The sequence below is a fragment of the Nyctereutes procyonoides genome, unplaced genomic scaffold, assembly GCF_905146905.1.
Source record: "Nyctereutes procyonoides isolate TBG_1078 unplaced genomic scaffold, NYPRO_anot_genome, whole genome shotgun sequence".
In the NCBI taxonomy this organism is placed as follows: Eukaryota; Metazoa; Chordata; class Mammalia; order Carnivora; family Canidae; genus Nyctereutes; species Nyctereutes procyonoides.
The window spans coordinates 1968418-1989605 of NW_026575021.1; the positions used below are offsets into that span (position 1 = coordinate 1968418).

General features: G+C 34.3%; 1 protein-coding gene across 8 annotated transcripts in view; it reads right to left on the reverse strand.

Moving 5' to 3' along the window:
* The window catches only part of ADGRL3 (adhesion G protein-coupled receptor L3), a 518213-nt gene that overhangs the window by 398588 nt on the left and 98437 nt on the right, over positions 1-21188 (reverse strand). The gene's annotated exons all lie outside the window — the stretch shown is intronic.

The window sequence follows — 21188 nt, forward strand, 5'->3', positions numbered from 1 at the left end:
CTCATGAGTCCTCTGGCAGACTGTATCACTTGGAGAGTTTTCAGAGGGGAAGAGAGCAAGATTCTCATCACTAAATGCTTTATCTGATAAAATTCACAATAAGCTCATGGCTGAAAAGATGCAATGATATCAAAATCATGCCAAGTAATATGCTATATTTGCTTCTATTTCTAGGGTTTCTAAGTACTCATCATATACTTAAAATGGCCACCTTTTAATCTGAAGAGGATAAAGGGATTTTTTCTTTCAGCTTATAAATTACTATGAATATTTTCCAACAGAAAAGTTAGTAAACCGTTTTTCAGGTTTTCAATTTTTATTCTCTTTAAATGATCAAATATCCTCTTTGTAATGTGCTAAGTGAATAGGAAATGTATATGTTTATACTAAGACACTAGGGAAGATGAATTATTGATTACCAAGGTTCTTTTCCAATAAATTTACACATACAAATTAAAAATATAACATCTAATCAATTACTTCATGCACACGGTATTAATTCCAAATGTAAACAAGATATTCACTGAAGATATTTTCCCTTCAGCAGCCCACCTCACTTTCCTAGAGGTACTACTCTGATCAATAAAAATTTTATATGCTCTACTAACTTGACCATCTCACTATAATCTCTGTGAAGTTATTTCTAAAGGATTTCCCTTTAACAAATATTTAGACTATGCTTATTCTTTTAATCTGCTAGATCATTTGTACTACCAAAAGATTAGGCTGTATGTACCTGAGCTGGGAAGCAATTTTTCTCTGTCCATCACATGCTTTAAAGATCAGTCCTGATATAAGAAGGTGACCTATCATGTCGAAACTTGAAATTACAAACTGTAGTTTGCTGACTTACCCCTGGGCAATTTTTGGAAACAGAACCCATTAGAGATGAAGAAACAATGCATTACTCACATATGATTAGAATTAAGAATGGCTTTTAGGAATGTGGCACCTGTCTCAAAGAAAAGCACTAAATTAGTCAATTAATCTATATATTAAATGTTTGCATCATAGATTCCATTGCATTAAAAATACAATACTTTCCCTTTATGGAGAGGCATATTCCCTTATCTTAAAATGAAATGCTCTTAAAATATAATTAATTCTACTAGCTAGAATTCATACAATGTGCCACATCATCCAGGTCTCTCCTGGTACACTATGATCTTGACATAACTGCCAACACTGCCCACCTTCACATTCAAAAGTGTCTCTGTTTAGGCAAAAATACCTATCATCCTACATATGACCCATCTTTGGTAACTATTATATATTTCTTTCATTTTGATTTAGTTGTGGGGAGAAGTTTATTGAAGATAGCAAAAGAAATCATGGGTAATTTATACCCATTTTATTCTGATTATGAAAACCAACTATTCATAGGCCATTTTTAAAATTCAGATCAGAAGCTGGAGGGTCCCAATTTGATAAATTTGTTATCACAATGTTACACATTTGAAAATAACATGGGGCATGCCCAAGGGAAGAAAGATTAAGACATAACAATATTAGGTGAAGCTGGGTTGCATAATCAGGACTGTACACATAAGTAGAGGAAAGGTAATTCAAGAGGAAGGATTCTAAATTATTCAAATACTTATAGAGAAACTGAACTAAATAGTATCAGTTAAGGATGAAAAGATTCTTTACAAAATGAATTCCAAATATTTTGTGTCTTTTCCTCATGAACCATGTTTACTTATTTAATTTTAAGAGCTCAGCTATTAAATATTAATAGCCATGAAAATTAATCAGGCACATTCTAACTCATAAATGACTTTATGAAACCTAATAAAGGTTTCAAAATAGTCTTTAGGGTGTAGTTCAAAATAGTATATACAGCACATATTGTACCTTGCTTATTAATTATGTATTTGCACATGTGTGCAGAGATAGAATTTATTATATCAGAATATGAGGAATAAATGTGAATCTAGATTTCTCTGGGAATACTGATGAGTAAATTTTAATTAATCTCAACACTAAACAATTTGGAACTTAGATCTTTTTCCCTGTAAAATTGGCAAGTGGACTAACCAATAAAAAAAAGTTGGCAATGATCTCCCTGCCTTATCCCTGCTGTGACTTCCTTGATGCAGTTAATAGCTTCACAGTTGATAAGGCTTATCTACATAAACACAAATAAATAAGCATTATCATCCATTTGAACAGAATGCTAAACTGTAAAAAACCAAAAGAAACAATTTTAACACACACACACACACACACACACACAAATTATTTGTTTCACCTTAATCTGAAGCAAGAAATTACAAATAAGTTTACAGATAGACAGTGAAATATTAATTTTCCCTAAAAGATAGAAACCTTGTTTCAAGAACACTGCCACATGATGGAGCTGATTGGATGCCACTAGCAGTACCGTCACTTGTATTTCTAAGTCAAACCTTTATGCTGTTGTATATATAAATCATTTAGACCATTCTCAATTAATAGTATAAAAAAAAGCACAATGAATTCCGTATACCTATGACCTTATGGTGTTTCCCATAAAAGACTTTCGCCAATAAAGACAAAACAGACACAAGTTTCAAAGAAGAGACTAATGGATGAAAGCTTCACCTCTCACTCATATAGTCTTCATGCTCACATAAGGCAAAGTATTGAAAGGACCAGCAAAGAGTCAAATAAAGAAAAGAATAACTAAGTGACAAATCTGAGGTGTTTGGTGCCTGAATAATTTCATTACACTTCAAAATTTACAGTTTATATTTCTGTATTCCTCACCTATGAAAACCAAAGATACGTGGTCTGACTTCATCTGATTTGCTTAGGTAACATCTTCTCAAATTACAAATAAGTGAAGGCATACCATTTCTAATGACATCATGTCTGCGGGAAAATAATTCCCAATAAGCCTATAATAAATTACTATTTTACAATCTGGCACTGACCAAATGGAATTATGAGAACCTGGCTTTGACCCGACTCCAGCATGCGCTGCCCAGCTATACTCCAACAATCCTTCATTCCTTCTTTCATAACCATGACCCCAAATGACCTTGGATCGGAACCACCTGCTATGATTTTCAAATTCAACTGAAACAAAGTCCGATATTCTCTGTTGAACATGAGAGACTATTTATGCCAATTAAGATCCGTGAACGACTGACCTGCACTTTAAGATGTAAGTAGAGCTCCATTCACTGACTTCTTAAAGTGATAATCATTCATAATACATCATATTTTTAATCCCCAGATTCAGGTGAAGAGAAGTAAAATATGAGCTGAATCTCTTTTTCAAATAGAATTTGTTTGAACTACAGTGTATTTTTTAAATGACACGAGTCTGGGGTGGGGGAGTTTGGGGGGCACAGTGGATTAAGTCTCTCTTGATTTCGGCTTAGGTCATGATCTCAGGGGTCCTGATACTGAGCCCCTCTTGTTCGGCTCTGCACTCAGCTGGGAGTTGGCTTGAAATTCTCTCTCCTCCTGCCCGTCCCCCCACCTCGCTCATGCTCTCTTTCTAAAATAAATACGTAAATCTCCTTAAAAAATGATGTAAATTTAGGAATTTAGGAGATTTTCATAAAAATCCAATTTCTGGCTTCTTGTTAATAATAAAATAAATCTAACTGCATATGGCTAGCACTCCAACACAGCAAACTTTCTAGACAGTGTACATATCTTCAGTTTAACACAGTTCTTATGATTACTCCCCTTAAAATTATCGAAATTTGTCTTTATACCTCAATATATAAATAAACAAACATTGATTGAATGAGTTTGCAAAATGCTATTTTTTCCCCTTCTGCATCTCTAATATTTGCCTCGGTTTTTGTCTGATTGTTTTGGGATTTGAGTGTTTTCTTTCTCAGTTTATTTATAATGCCAGCTGTACTAACAAGCTTTTCTATTTCTCTGCATATACTTTTGAAATCGTCTACAGCATTTCACATTAAGTTAATGGGAACAATGTGCTGTTAACTTGATCAAGAAAATAATTAATAGCGTCATTAAGTGGTTTGTGCCTCTCATGTCTGCCATGTTCAAGGACGCCATCATGGCTGGATCAGAAGGAGCATGATTCAGAGGACAGAGACAAGATCAAAGAGGCAAATGTACATTGTGGGAGGTGGGCAAGAGGGGCAAATTGATGCAGTTCTGTAGGCTATACAGGTTTTTAATCCCTTTCCATGTAGGCCTAGTCTCTTATGGGAGTACCACCATCTATTCTTCTAAGAAGTTTGGGATTCATCTTTTCCTTTATTCTTTCTCTCAGCTTGTGCTTCCAATTAATGAAGGATTTCTCTCAACTCAGTCTCCCTTTCTCCATTCATTCCACAACTGCCCCAGATCAATCTCATATCCAGACAATGTGTTACATGTTTATAACTGGTCCTCAAGCCTCCATTCTTTTTCCCCTTCAAATCTGTCCTCATTACACATCTAGACACAAGTTTTCCTAATCCAGGATTTTCTTTTACTTCTTCACATAAAACCCTTTCAGTGGGCCCTCTTCATGGTTATTGTTATGGACAAGTCTGTATCCCTCCACATATATGTTGAGACTCTAACCTCCACTGTGTCTGAATTTGGATATAGAGCATTTAAAAAAGTAATTAAGATTAAATGAGATCATAGGGTATAGCTCCAATCCAAGAGAACTAATGTCCTTATAAGAAGAGGAAGAGCGGGATCCCTGGGTGGCTCAGTGGTTTGGCACCTGCCTTTGGCCCAGGGTGCGATCCTGGAGTCCCAGGAACGAGTCCCACGTCAGCCTCCCGGCATGGAGCCTGCTTCTCCCTCCTCCTGTGTCTCTGTCTCTCTCTCTCTATCATAAATAAAAACATAAATAAATCTTAAAAAAAAAAAAGATAGAAGAGGAAGAGATACCCAGGATGCTTGTGAACAGTGACAAGGCCAAGTGAGGACAACACAGAGGTCATATGAAAGCCAAAGGGAGAGGCCTCAGGAGAAAGCAAACCTCCCAACACTTTGATCTTGAACTTCTTATTCCCAGAACTATGAGAAAATATATTTCTGTTCCTTAAGCCACCCAGTCAGTGGTATTTTGTTATGGCAGCCCTAGCAGGGGATTAGTCATTATAAAATCCAATACACTGAACATGATAGTCAAGGCCATTATTTTGCTTCTATATGCCTCATCTTTAACTGTCTCCTAAACAGGCATCTGTGCAATCCCATCCTTCTCCCTGTGTCCATGTTAAGCCCTTAGGCTCCAATGCCTTTCTGATTCCTTTCTCCTATGCACTTTAAGACTTACTTCAGATTTCATCCCCTATTTTTCAGGACCCCTCAGGCTACATTAGGAACTCCACCTTTTAGGCCTTTTGTTATCCATATAATTTTCATTGCATATACCACATTTAGTCAATGCAATTAAGCATCCTTGTAGTGAGGAACTCTTTTAGTCATATTTAAGTTCCTGGCACGTAGCATGATTCCTGGCACAGTACTGTATGTGGAAGCATCTTTAGTAATAGCTTATCTCTATGGTTAATTTGAGTCTATTTGTGCTATCACACCTGGACTTGCTCAGCATCAGCTTTCGATACTTATTTCACACATATAAGTTTTTAATAAAAGTCTCCTGGAATATAGAAACTGAATATTGGTGGGATGTCCGAAAAGTTGAAACTTGAACTTAAGTGATCTTATTGACAAAACAAACAGAAGTCTTTTGTTTTTTCTTACACTTCTAGTTTTAAATCAAGGATCTTAAACTACTCATAATTTAATTGTTTTTTTTCATAATTTAATTGTATATTTAGACTCTAAGTAGAACGACTTGTACATCATAATGTTTACGTAGAATATGAAATTATTAATGAGAGTGCCCAATCTTGCATTTATAATGACCTATTCAAGTGGAGTTGCGCAGTACTCCTGAGAATTAGCACCACATCCAGTATTCAGTATTGTTGGAAATGCTCATTTCCTATTGGTATTTCTGATGAAACAAGTTCTTTCTCACAAAACATAATCAATAGTCTTTTTATTCAAATACATATATATAAAAACTGAAAAAAGATTACTTTTCGAAGATCCAAATTCTGCAAAAAAAGTACTTCCTCTTTTCTTGTCTTTTCTTTTTCCCTCCACTTCAGTGGATACTTTGTTCCTTATTATGTTTTTCTTTTTGCTTAAAGATTGTATTTATTTATTCATGAGAGAAACAGAGAGAGAGAGACAGAGAGAGAGTCAGAGGCAGAGGGAGAAGCAGGCTCCCCACAAAGAGCCTGATGTTGGACTTGATCCCAGGACCCAAGGATCAAGACCCAAGCTGAAGGCAGATGCTCAACCACTGAGCCACTCAATTGCCCCCGTTATGTTTTACAAACAAAGCAAATTGCCATAAAGAACCAAAGCAAGAGCCATAAAGTTAAGGCTCAAAAATAAGAGGAAAATCAAGACAAAATCCTAGTCAGGTGGTAAAAGAAACTGAATTGACGTCAATAAACTGCAGTTTCTTGTCCCAATCTTCTGTGAACACCTGATTACCCAAGTAACAGATAATCCAAGTAATTTTAGTTTGGTTGGGCATATATCACTTAACCTTTTTGATAACATATAAACTCTACAAGTTGTTTAGTTCAGCCTAACACCAACTGATTTAAAGTCCCTCATAGGGAAAATGGCAAATGGTAAAGGATGACAAGCAAAAGACTGGCTCTTGTGAACACTAGTTCCAGGCCGTATATGTACATGTAAAACAAGATTGCCTATCTGGCCCCACCCTATACACACCACTATTTTCTATCCTTTCCTCAGAATACAGAAGATCCGTTACCTATCTCCCTTTCTAGCTTGGATACTTTAACCAGGTAACAAGGCTGACAACTTAGAGATAGATAGATACTCAGTAACATTTTTTAAGACCAGAGCTTTGGATAGAAACCTATTTTGTTTTCCTCTATTATCTGATTGTCTCCTTTCTTGTCTTTTCATAGTAAGACAAGTTTAAAGGCTTCCCAAAAAATTGAATAATTAACTTTTAATAGCCATTTTAGTGCATGGTTGTTTCTTCCAACAATGAAAGCTTTCTAAATTTTTGTAGATTAATAGACCTCATCTGTTTATAATATACTTTAATTTTTTATTCATACTGAAATGGAAAATAATTTTAAAGTGGTTATGCTAAAAGCAATATATATATATATTTATATTTACAGTATATATATATATATATATATATATATATATATATATACTTTTTCTCTTAGAAATGAATCATACCATGTACTGTGTGATATCTAACAATGGCTCATTTACTATGTGTAAACAAACAGAAGAAGTTAGGACTCTAAAATTGCAGCAATTACTTTATAGTAGAACATATGGAATTGTTTTATCGAGTTTCAAAGTGCAATATGAACTAGAGGAAGGGGAATAAAGGATCATTTGAGATTTTACATTGCTTTAAGACTTTGGTGTGTGTTAACACATAATATACTATTTCAAACATCTGAAAAAATTCAGCATAGGATTCGTATTTCATTCCATGAACAAACTGTGATGGTACTTGTCTTTTTACCATTTTAAACATTTTATTCAAAGAGAAAATACCATTGATAAAATTTTTACAGTTGTGGTTGTAATAAAGCTGGATCCATGGGACGCCTGGGTGGCTCAGCAGTTTAGCACCTGCCTTTGGCCCAGGGCGTGATCCTGGAGTCCCAGGGTCGAGTCCCACGTCGGGCTCCCTGCATGGACCCTGCTTCTCCTCCCTCTGCCTGTGTCTCTGCCTCTCTCTGTCTCTCATGAAAAACATAAATAAAATCTTTTTTTTTTTTAAAGGTTTTTTATTTATTTATTTACGATAGTCACAGAGAGAGAGAGAGAGAGAGAGGCAGAGACACAGGCAGAGGGAGAAGCAGGCTCCATGCACCGGGAGCCCGACGTGGGATTCGATCCCGGGTCTCCAGGATCGCGCCCTGGGCCAAAGGCAGGCGCCAAACCGCTGCGCCACCCAGGGATCCCCATAAATAAAATCTTAAAAAAAAAAAAAAAAAAAAAAGCTGGATCCAAGATCCCACATCCAGTTCCTTTCATTAGCTTGACTTCAACCACCTGGGGTGCAGGGCAGGTGCAACATAAGAGATGTGTCCAGGTCAAGGATCAGAAGTGTCTGTGCACACCCAGGGGTGAGCACCAGCCAAGGCTTGCAGCTGAGTTTCCGCAGACCAGTTATGGAAAGAGAGAGAGAACTTGCAAAAGACTTAGACATGCAAACCTTGTAACAAAACTAAAATCTGAATTTAAATTTTATTAGTGCCAAACATCTCTTCTTCCATGCAAAAGCTCTTGTTAGATCATGCAGCGTCCAGTGTTTTAGTTAAGGCAAGACTGAAATGAGGCACTGGTTTTGTTTCTTTCAAAACTGAAGCACTGCCATGTGGGAAAAATGTTTGTCTTCTTTGTTTTTTTGGGTTTTGTCAAGGGAATTGGTTCTACAGAGACCTCAAAAATTCTGACATTCGGAGTCTCTGACTGACATTATTATTTGTAGTAAAAGGTAAACCGTTTTGTGATATTCAGCATAAACTACTGACTTGCCTCTCTGGAGAGTAGGGAAGTTTTCATTATCTCTCCATCATCTGTTTATCTCTTTTTCTGCCAAGAATATACAGACTCACTTTTGGTAAGTATTCATCTCTCATTTTTAGGAATGTGCTTGACCTGGGATTGGAATCATTCTTAGCCACTGGTGCTATTAAACTGAATGCCAGAAGGGAAAAAAAAGCAAAAAAATAACTAAGAGGTAAGGGAGTTAGTATGTTCGGTTTTCCAAAGAGCTGCTGTTCCTACTTTTTTTCTTTCTGAAAATATTCTGAACATTGAAAGATGAGTACATTATTCCAGAATCTACGAGAATATGTAAAAGAACCTATTTAAATAATTTTTGTTTCAGTCTTGTGGAGGAAGGTCTTAAGAAGCCAAGGAGAATTCTGATCCTATTTAGGCTTTGTGGCTTCCTAGCCTACACATTGCCCAGCTGTAGTAGAAAATGCATGATAATATATATTTGGAAAGAAACCTGAAATTTTATTTATTTAATATTTTATTTACATTCAACTTGCCGACATATATAACACCCAGGGCTCATCTTATCAAGGAAACCTGAAATTTTCTAAACTCCAAGACTGGATTGTTCTAGAAGCATTTCCTTGTAAGAATACTTCCTATCATTTTCACTAGTAGCAAACTTTGTATTCAAATCCTTCTCTCTGATGCTTAATAGTCTCTATTCCACAATTTCGCCTGCTGGGTTTAAAAATGCAGCTGGTTTCCCACTGTGCCAGTTATTTCATTAAGAGGAAAATGTTGGAGTGGTGACATTGCCTATAATCTCTCTTAAAATTCTCTGTTAATTACTAATGTAAACAGTATGTGGGTGACTGTTCCTTATGTGGTCTATCAAGATGTTGTCAACAACATAGGCAGAATGAAATGATGCTAGTGAGACAAAATTCACAAGGAGAATACGCCTTTCTCTAAAAATCTAGGAAGATTCTCATCTGACCTATCTTACTCAAATAGAATAGAGAAAATCTACAAATTTGATTAATCCATACCAAACCTAAAGGAATGATCGGTGGATAATTCCCAAGCCACATTCTTATCAATCTAGTGACATTTTCATAGCTCAAAATTCAGCCTCTTGTTCCTATGTAGATGAACTCCTAAATGGAAAGCAAACACTTTGAAGAAATGGTAATTCCACTGGTTGTAAGTGTAAAGTACAGTATTATGCCTAACATTGTTATTCCTTTTTTTAATGAAAGTTTTTATTTGACTATTTTATTTTGACATACATTTTTTTTCCTTTACCTGCTCAGAACAGCAAGGTTTTCTGTTTTGTTTTCTTTTGTATATTTTTATTGGATTATTCCTATTAAAGGGTATACCCTTTTGTGATATTTCACATAAAATGCTGAATTATCACTGGATGAACAAATGGAGAGTTTTGATTACCTTCCGAGCAACTATTTCTCTCATTTTCTCAAGAACATACAAAAGTACCTTGGATGAGCACGTTTCTTCATTTGTAGGCATGTGCTTTGCCTGAGTTTGGAATAATTCATAGGTTTAAAGATAATTTTAAAGTGAGAAAGTGATGGCATTCAATACTTTTGACTGTGAAGCCTAAAGAGTGGGGTAGAAAAAAGAGACTATACATACTAGAGAAATAAGATCTAAGTTCTAGAAGTCCCCTCCAAAAACACTGAGTTTCAAAATTAAACTTCATGCACATGAAGGATTTTCCCATAACCAGAACTTTTTATCCAGGTTCATAAAATAAAATAATTGTAAATAAGTAGAGCAACAAAAGTATTTACAAATGTAAATATATATTTCTTTATAATATAAAACTGATATATTGCTGATATAGATATAATGGAGGTAGATTCTTTCTGAGACAGGGAATCTATAAACACACGACCCTGAGATCATGACGTGAGCCGAAGTCAAGAGTCAGATGCTTAATGGAGATCCAAAGTGCCCCAAAATAAAAATATTTTTAAATAAAAGAATAAAATTATTGGATAAGAAACATATCCCTTTCTTAGTAAATGAGACAAAAAATAAACCTGAAATCTTGAACCATTAGATAATATATAATATCTGATTCCTGGGTAAATATGTGGTATTTTTCTTGAAATTAATTTACATCCTAGAAATACACATCATAAATACCCTATGCACTTGTATCTGAAAAGTTAGGTTTGTGTGTGTGTGTGTGTGTGTGTGTGTGTGTGTGTATACCTGTGTGAACACAAGTATGTCAGTTGAATTATTTTCAGAGATGCCACTCTAAGGAAACAGTAAGTTCATGTTATAACAATCAAAACATTCACTTCAATAATTTTGTGCAAGATATTGTGATACAACTGACTAAAAGAATCTAGGAGAGAAGATTTATGTTTCAGCTTCTTTGTATCATTTGCTGCTGACGTGCTTTCATAATGCAATTACAGCTATCTCATATGCATCCAACTACATCACTTCAAGAATGATATTTTCCTTTGTGTGCACTAATGCAAAACACTTGAGATATGTGTTTGTCCTCACAACTTTCACTGAGACACATTGTCTGTTAGTTTGCAGATGGAGGCTCATATCCCATTCCAATATCCATGTGGGCCTGTCATGCTTTTATTAATTTATTCCTTTCCACTTCCATGCCTTTCACTGAAATATTATACTACACATGTTTGTTGTTGTAGTATTTTTTTATTATTATGTCACAGCAGGGAAATGGTATTGGAGGGAATAATTAAATGCAAAGTCATTTGAAGGACTCTACATTTTCTCTAGAACTGAAGTTAGAATGTAATTCAGAATCCTACATCCTCAGGCAAGGATGATCTACTTCAATTCCTTGGAAAGGTGAAGGGCCTTTTATTATGACAAATTTTGCAGAGACTAATTTGTAAAAAAGAAGTACATTTTTCTGACCCTAATTTCTGAAATACCTACAGAGAAATAACTCCCACCTTCTAAAAGGTTGTAAATGACGAAACTGGTCACAGGTATTTTTATACCATAATGAAAAGAAAAATACTTGTGGTTTGGCTAGAGAAATATAGTAAAATTTAGCATATAAGTGAAAAATGTAGATATAACATATATCAGAAACACAAAGGTAACATGTCACATTCAAGGATGTTGCCTATAGTGAGGCTTTGGTGTGTTTCCTGGGTATAATTCTGAAAATGAACCCAAAACTCCCATTATCATGCAACAAAACAAGTCAATGTTACTAAATTTAGAAATAATATTAGAATACTATTTTTAATAAGATGTTCATATTTGTAGAGGACTGTTATGAATATCTTACATAGCATGACTACACTATATTTGAGAAGAAAATTCATATCTTCAGGACTTTAATTAAATGTAAAATATCTTGAATTGTTTAAATGATCAGTGGTAAAGGTTTGGGAACATCAGTGTCTCTGAAAAAAATCAACCATATAAACAATTTTAACTGAAAAATTTTTCTTCAGTTAAATTATTATGTCATCTTCAAACCTTTAGTCAGCCAGTTTCTTCCTTTTTTAACTCCCATCTATTCTCACCTTTCTTACTACTTCTAAAGGATGTGTTCTTCTTTATATATTACAATATTCCTGCAGACTTCTATTCTTTTCCACGCATTTACTTTCTGAATACACCAATAAGTCTAAGAAACAGCTCCAAATGTTTATTTGCATAAGGTTGATAGTACCAACAATTATGGGCACTAACATTCTGGAAAGACTTCAAGTCTTTTCAAGCCAAAACACACATACATATATTTATCTATTGAAATCAGCCCCATATGCATGAAAAACATATTTTGCTTTTGCCATTTGGTAAACCTAATTGCAAATAAATATGACTTACATATCGTCCTAATGTACAATTGTAAAGTAAATGTCAAATTCTAGGAAAACCAGTATCAATTAATGTATTTTTTTTCATATTAACAAATAGTAGGATAATAGTTATTCCCCCAACAACTTGGGAAATAACATTTCACATCAGCACATAATGGAAAGATTCAAAATGTATTGCACAGAATGATTTACTAACTATACCTGGTAATATTTTCCCCCCAGCCCCTGGACATTTAGTCTTATTTGATAACATTTTTAACAATAAAGAAACAATGAATCAACTAAAGCTTGTGGCTAGCAGAATATTCATGGAGGCAAATTTAGCAATGTCTTTAGCATAATTGAATCTTTTTTTAAAGATTTTATTTATTAATGAGAGACGCAGAGAGAAAGAGAGGCAAAGACATAGGCAGAGGGAGAAGCAGACTCCATGCAGGGAGCCCAATGCGGGACTCGATCCCGGGACACCAGGACCACGCCTTGGGCCGAAGACAGGCGCCAAACTGCTGAGACCCAGGAATCCCACATAATCAAATTTTCACAAGATATGAAAAATAAAACAAAAATACTAAGGAAGGATAAACTGATTATATAATAAAACAAAGTTAGAATAGTGTGGTACAAATAAAATCAATTTTCATCTTTATAACTTATTAGAAAAAGCTTTGTGAACATTTATGCCATCTAAAATCTCATTATATAAAACATTAGAAATTTTAATGGATTCTGTTACTTATACTCAAGTTTAATTAAGGGAAGGCTGGCATGATACATTTTCTCATTTACAAATATTTCAAAGTACTCATGTGATATATTTAGTTTGTTACCCATGAGCCTTCTCTGTTCCGTAATTTACGTATTAAGTGACAACCATTTTTTCTTATTTCCACATACCATCCAAATTTCAACTCATTCCCCGTTATAACCAATATGTTTTTTTACTGAAGTATTGCTGTCGATAATTGTCACCACGAAGTCCAAAATGTTAAAAACAAAATCTTATCTCATAGGTTTTTTTAAACTAAACATTTCATCATAAGTACTCAAATGTTTTTGCCCAAAATTTATCCTAAGGCAAAAAATAAATAAATGCCACATAATTTAATAAGCTCCATGCCATGTTTTCATTATCTGTATATGAATAAGATAAGCAACCACTAATAGTGTACGTTGGGGGTAGGTGGACACACACATAAACATATACCCACATGTATATTTTTTCACAGGGACAGGTTCATATTTGTTTTCTAGGTTAGTCTCTTTTATTAAAAATACTGCACATTTTAGACAGAGGATGGACTGCAACAGTTATCATGGATGTTGGAGCTGGATTGCTGAGGTTAAAATTTCAGCTTTGCAGACAACACCATATACCTTTTGGATGTTAATTAACCTCTCTATCCCTTACTTGCAATATCAGTGAAAAATGACAATAGTATCCATTTCTCAGGAGTAAGGGAAACATTAAATGTGTTGATTCATATAAAGTACTTAGAACATTCTCTGGCTTACAGGACATTCTGAACAAAAAAATCTTGCTTATACATCGTTACAGCTGAAATCTTTAGTATGAGGAATACAATCAGCTCTATTCTATCAGTGCTTGTTTTTCCAAGAAGCATTACATTACCTAAAACACTTTATAAACACAATTGGTCCAAATAAAAAAGAGGCAAGAGTCTGGAGAGTTTCAGATTCACGATAATTAAATTATTTCTATCCAAAACTTCAATAATGAAAATTTGTGTATGGCTGTAATTGGATGTGGATAAAACTGGAGCCAAACCACTCCACTATTTGGTTCAATCTTTGCCTAAGAGAACATGAGTTTCTTTTCTCACCATTATGATCATGATCAAGAGCACAGTTCTTAAATGTTTGTAATATTTTATCATTTTATCACCCTTGCTCTAATGAACAAAGCCTCAAATCCCTCAAATAAGACACTGTATTGATTTAAAATAAATTCTTCAGCAAGTAAATGTCTATGCTAGTTAACTACTTCATTGGTACAATGGGAGTGTTAACAGTAGGTATTGCTTACTGTTATGGGGAGGAATTAATGAACTAATAAAGGTGAATATCAGAGTTGACGGCAAGTAAAAAGCACACAATAAATGTAAATAAGTATTATTATTACCAAAAAAGTATTATTATTATTACCAATAACAAATGAATATATGTCCTATATATACAAGCATATTATACCCTAACTATTAAAATTCCAGCTAGAGGTAAAATGCCTAAATAATCAGCAGGCAAGGAAAGGATATTTTCCTAAAAATGTAACTCCTGACTATATTGCTCAATTTTGTAAAAATCGGTTTCTTATTAAAACTTTAATCCTCATTAACCCATAGATTAGTTGAATTCTATATTATGGATGGATTTGAATCTTTCACTGGCTTTTTCTGATGTACTAAAAAATGAAAATATTTTTCTTTTTTTTTTTTTTTTTTTAAGATCTTTTATTTACTCATGAGAGACACAGAGAGAGAGAGAGGCAGAGACACTGGCAGAGGGAGAAGCAGGCTCCATGCAGGGAACCCAATGTGGGACAAGATCCCTGATTCCAAGATCACGCCCTAGGCCGAAGGCAGATGCTCAACCACTGAGCCACCCAGGCGTCCCTGTAACTTACTTCCTCAAGAGTCCTGGGGAACCCAAGTAATCAGTAATAGAGTTTATGTTCATAATCTGTTTCGTTCTTTCCCATATGAACTTAAGCTATACTGAAGATGATTACTATAGTATTTTTATCCTATATCCTCTCCTTTTCTGAACCTTATCTTTCCATACTGGTATTTTCTAAGTATTTCCCAGAAGATATCAAGTTCTACAGACTGACCACAAAGTGTGAAAGTATCTAAAAAGCTGGAGGTGGGGAAAAAACTAAGATGATCATTCACTATAAATGAAAAAAAAAAAGATTCTTATATTTTATAAATCAAATGTGCATGTTAGGTCAATAATATTGTAACGACTTTTATGGTGACAGATGGTGAGTATACTTACTGTGTGAGCATTTCATAACATATATTATTGTTGAATCACTATATTGTACACCTGAAACTAATACAATATTGTATATCAACTATACTTCGATAAAAATAAAACTCCAGATTATTTTAAAACAATGATGAAAAACAAACAATGAGTATTATACACTGTAAAAATCATGAAGACAATACATAACTAATGTTCAGCCATGAGTAGAAATGAAAAAGAAATTTGCTAAAACATTAATTGTCTTACCCTTTTGTCTCATGACCTCTTTATCTCTTAATATTATTAAGATTCTCAAAGACTCTCAGTTTATGTAGGTATATATAATACTATGTACAAATTAAAACAGAAATTTTTTAAAGTACACTATTGCTTCTGTCTTGCTCCCTGCTAAGATGACATCAGATTTACTTACCACTGCTTTTGCACAATCAGTGCCTATGTTTAATACAATGAAAAAGGCAATTATGAGTCAGTATTGTTATGAAAATAGTTTTGACCTTGTGGAATCCCTGGAAATATCTCAGGAATTCCAAATTTCCATGAACCACACTTTGAGAATCTTTGCAGGAAGGGTTAATGTTCCCCAAGGTCTGGAAGAGACAACCAACAAAGGGTACAAAGGGTGTTGTACCCTTTAGCTTTTATCCTAACCCATCCTGAGCTATTTTAATCACTTACTAAATTCTTAAATTTCAAAGCACACATATATAACATAATTTCATTCACATTTAAATGAATAGCAAGAAGCACTAGCAAGCATTTTAGCAGGACATTATCAAAATATATTCTCAGAACTGAGGGCTGAAATATTAAACGAAGAGATAAGTGTCTTCCAGACAGGAACTTCCCAGATTCTCCATTTTCTCTATATTTTGGCTTTGGTAATGGGAATTATCTTCCTTACTTCATTCATTCCTTTTCTTTTCTTTCTTTTTTTTTAATAAATGTGCACAAAACCAGTAAATCTTAAGGCAACGAGTTATATATTATAGTTTCTATGACCGTCTGTTTTTGTTGTTGTTGTTGTTTTTACTGCATAGAACATGTATTCAATGGAAAACTCTGATATAAGGGATTATTTTTGATCTGTTATAATTCATAAGAGAAACATAATATATAATTAATAATTCTGCCAAAGGAGCAGAGGAGAATACTCAAATTGAAACACTCGTGTATATACACATGGTTATTGCAGAAGGTTTACTCAGTTTTGTACACACAAAAAATGCCACTGACATTTCTTCTTTGACTGCTGTTGTAAGAATTCTTAACTTCACCAGGATTGAATACAACAAAAGCCAAGATCTTTTTGTAAGCTATAAAATCCCCTGCAGTGGTACTGATATAAACTAAAATATAACTTTTTCAGAAAGGTGAGAAACTTTCTCCCTTCTTCCCTTCCTCACTGCCTCCCCCACTCTTTTTCTGCATGTGACTATGACACGCAACAATGTTAACTTGCTAAAATGCTGGTAGGAGATGAAAAGTAAAACTTAGGTGACTCATTTAAGTGTGAAAAAAAAATCATCCCACTTTATATATTTGACATCTCTACTAGATAGGAAACTCTAAAGAGGCTATTTGTTAAATGTCTAGATTATGATCTTTGATTCCAAGAGAATTCAAAAAGTAAGCAACGTATTTATATTCATGCTTCCAGAAATAACTGCTATTTCTTTGATACTGTCCCCACTGAAATGCCCACTACATCTAACTTGATTTTAAATATTCACTTTTTAGCTTAGAACAAAAAGCATTAAGAATAGAAATGTGGACAGAAAATACATTAGTCATTGAGTGGTGTGGGAAGGAGATGGGAATTACCAGTAATGGGCATCAGGATCTTAATGTGGTGATGGATATATTCTAAAACTCATTTATGGTGATACTGCATCACTTGGCAAACTGGTAAATTTACTTAAAATATGATACACTTCAAATGAGTGGATTGTAAGGTATATAAAATGCTTCAATACTGTTATACGCAAAAAAGAATGCAATGAATGAGAGAAGCCAGACACCAAAAAGCTTATGCTATATGAATTCATTTCTTTAAATTATAAGATGGGCAAAACTGATTAAAGGTATTAGAAAACTCAACAGTGGCAAAACTTGGGGCAGAGGGGGTGGACTATGGCTGGTGCAGAGTATAAAGGGGCATATCTGAAGTGCCGTTAACATTGTATGTTTTCATCTGGTTATTAGTTGCATAAGCTTGGTTTGCGAAAATTCATTGAGCTGTACAGATTAATGATATGTGCAATTTTCCATATGTATATTACACCTCAACAAATACCCACTATATACACATACATATATGCCTGTTCACAAATGTTTTTTTTTTCAATTTAAACAATAGAGCCAATTCTACATAACGTAAACTGTCATACCACATATTTAAAATGCATGTCCAAAAAGCTGGCATGAAGAAGTCTTATGATATTCAGATTTCCCACATTTCGATGGAATTTGTGTCTAGCTACTAAAAAGAATTCCCATACGACTTGAATTGACAAGGGGGATAGCATCAAGCTAGTTTCTCATCAAATTATCAAGGTGTCTTAAGAGCAAACGCACTGGATCTATGGGGAAGTTGGTGGGGAGCTGGCCTCGAGGAGTGGTGCATTTCGAGAGGCTTTGGAAGTACTAAGGAGTGCACAGCAGGCACCAAAAAGCTTTTGAAACCATGACAGAATAGGATGGACGAGGGTTTATTGAAGGGAAACAGTCCCCTCATGTTATTTTTGGTGCTCAGCTACTTATATATCTAATACTACTTTGATCTCTTCTGGTTCTACCAATGTTGCCATCCTTCAAGGACCAGCTCAACATTTCCTCTCCTGACCCTCTTTAATATTATTAAAAGCTGAAAGAGCTTTCCTCCTTTTTTTAACTCCTCAAAAAACGTAAATGAGATAAAAATAAAATACTGAGCAAATAATCTAGCTGTTTGTTCTTTATCTGCCAAAAAAAACTATAGGTTTGTGGGCAGAAACCAAGCCTCGCTTATTTATCCACCCAACTCTAGAGTTGTCATGGTGCATCTTGTGGAATCTTAAGTGTTGGTGGAGTTAAAAATGGAAATATTTCCCTTAATAGCTGAAGATAACATGAAACCTCAGCTGAATTCAAAATGTAAAATTTCTGCAGTTATCAGTTGCCAACAGTCATTTTCACATTTAGATCATAAAGCTATATGTACCATTTTTTAAACACTCTGAAGTGTGTAAATATAAAATAAGAAGAAACAAAAATCACTTAGATAATAGAATTAAGAAAGCTTTTAAGTGCCAAAACATAATCGGAGAGCACGTTTATTTATTCACTCATAGATCATTAAACATCAAAAACTAGTTTTAGGTAAAATCAACAGAAAGTCTGTCCTCCAGAAGCCTATTGATTTACTTTAGACAAGGCAAATGTCTAAGGTGCGATAATATGGATTTAATTAATGTTTAGATGCAATAAAGAAGATGTAGATGATAACGAGTGAGTGAGAATAAAAGTTCCAAAACAGATAAAGAAATGTATTCTGATATTTCAGTAAGCCTTCTAGTAAGAAAATGAAAGGAGAGGAAAAGCGTAGAACATTCAGAGATGATGAGGGCAAAATGCCGTAAGAACACAGTTGGACTTGAGAGCACAAGGTATAATCTGAAAGTCACTGAGGAATCTGGCTCCTTAGAGAAGATTTCAGATCGCATAGTTTTACTGGGGAAAAACATGGAAATCGATGTCATATCCTTTTAATCCAAGTTCCCAACTTTTCACATAAAACTAGCATTTTATTATAGTTTTATCTATATATGTGTTCAATGTGTTTTCTAATATCTACCTGAATACTATTTCACATCCATCCTTGCCTGTGACATCTGTCTCATTTATGAGGCTAAAGCAAGTTATGAACTCTTTTTAACAAGGTTATATAAGGATATGCAAAAACATTCTGTATTTTGTAATACTAGACCTCTGATCTACAGACATGCTTAAAAATGCTTAGACACTTACACAATGTCTTTCGAGAAATTTAAATGGAAGAAAACAATAATTAACTAAGTATCTTTTAGAAAAAAAGTTTCTCCAGTATAATTTTCATTCAAATGCATTATTTAAACTGTCCATATCATTATTAATAAGACACGTCCTTATCATAATTAGAAGTTATTAGCATTATTTAACATGCTGTCACTAGCGTGGCAGTGAAAGTTCATTAATTATAAAGCAGCTGAAGCAGGCATGGCCATCTCATCTCCTGGGAACTTACAAGATAGAACCTGATTTCTTCTCTGTAATAGTCAAAAGCATTTATTTTGGACAACTGTAGTACATTTAGTGGTCCAAATGCAACCCAAGAACTTGCCTCCATACAGAATTAACCACAGTTATTTCAGTTGACAATTCTTACTTGAGAAACCACCAGGGGGGACTCCACAAATGATTCACTCAGGGTGCTTAAAGCAATTTTACTCTGCAGATTTGTCACTTTAGAGACACATCCCATATAATTCAACAGCTTGAGAGGATCCATTGTAACTATTTTTTGCAATAATTATAAGATTAAGGGCTTATTTTGGGAGCCATTAATAATATCAATAAAAGGATTAAAACAATTTCAATGAAAATCACAAAGAGATCAAAGAGCTAGTGCAGTTAATGCTTCTGCTACATTTAAAATGAAAAGTTAATCACAGAAAAGCAGAATTTCCTCCTCAACCCACACCTCAAATGGATTCAAAGAATCCATTTTTGTTTGTTGGTCTGATAGAAATAAGTAAAATAAAATAACAATTTAGCTACAGTGCCTTCATACTAATCATGGAAAACAACACAGGACAGACCATTATAACACCTAACACAATAAAGTAATCAGACTTCTTTTAGGCACAACATCAGAGAATTTAACGATGGTTGGAGGCACATCAAATGTATGACAAGAAGAGACAGAAAATGAGAGATAACAATGAAAAGAGACATACGAGAAGAACGAAATGCAACCAAACTTCTATCAAATGGAATCCCTAATTTTGAAATCTTATTTTTCACTAATATTCACCTTAGCATGAATTAGCATTTTAGAAATAAACAAAAGTCCTTAGATTTTCCTTGAGAGGCCATTATCGTTCAAGTATATTTCAGATGTCTTGGTCATCACAAACCTGGCATGCTATAATTTCTATTAATAATTTATAGAAAAGTAATTTATTTAAAAAGATACTATCAATATGTTAATCACACACAAACATACATATTAGAATTTCAACCATCAAGAAGACAAAAGGCTAAAAATAATGCACTTTCTCAAACACAAGAAAGATAATCCTTGAGAACTACCGTTTTTACTTTTATATACTTAAAACTGTAAGTTTATTTTTACATATGCTATGACTTTCCCGTATTTTAAGAACTCCTTAAATAATTGAAGAAATGGCTAAGTAGAAATCCTAATGAAAAAAATAATTCGCTAAATAAGTAATTTACTGATTATTTTAACATTTCTTTGTAAGCATGTAGTCAGAAAGTATGAAGGATTATATTAAGTGAATGACTTCACTAATTTCTGAGAAGTCATACTAATACTGAACAAATATTTAAGAGATATCTGAGGGCAGCCAGGGTGGCTCAGCGCTTTAGCGCCGCCTTCAGCCCAGGGCCTGATCCTGGAGACCAGGGATTGAGTACCACGTCTGGCTTCCTGCGTGAAGCCTGCTTATCCCTCTGCCTGTGTCTCTGCCTCTCTCTGTCTCTCTCTCTCTCTCTCTCTCTCTCTCTCTTATGAATAAATAAATTAAAAAAAGAGATATCTGATATTTA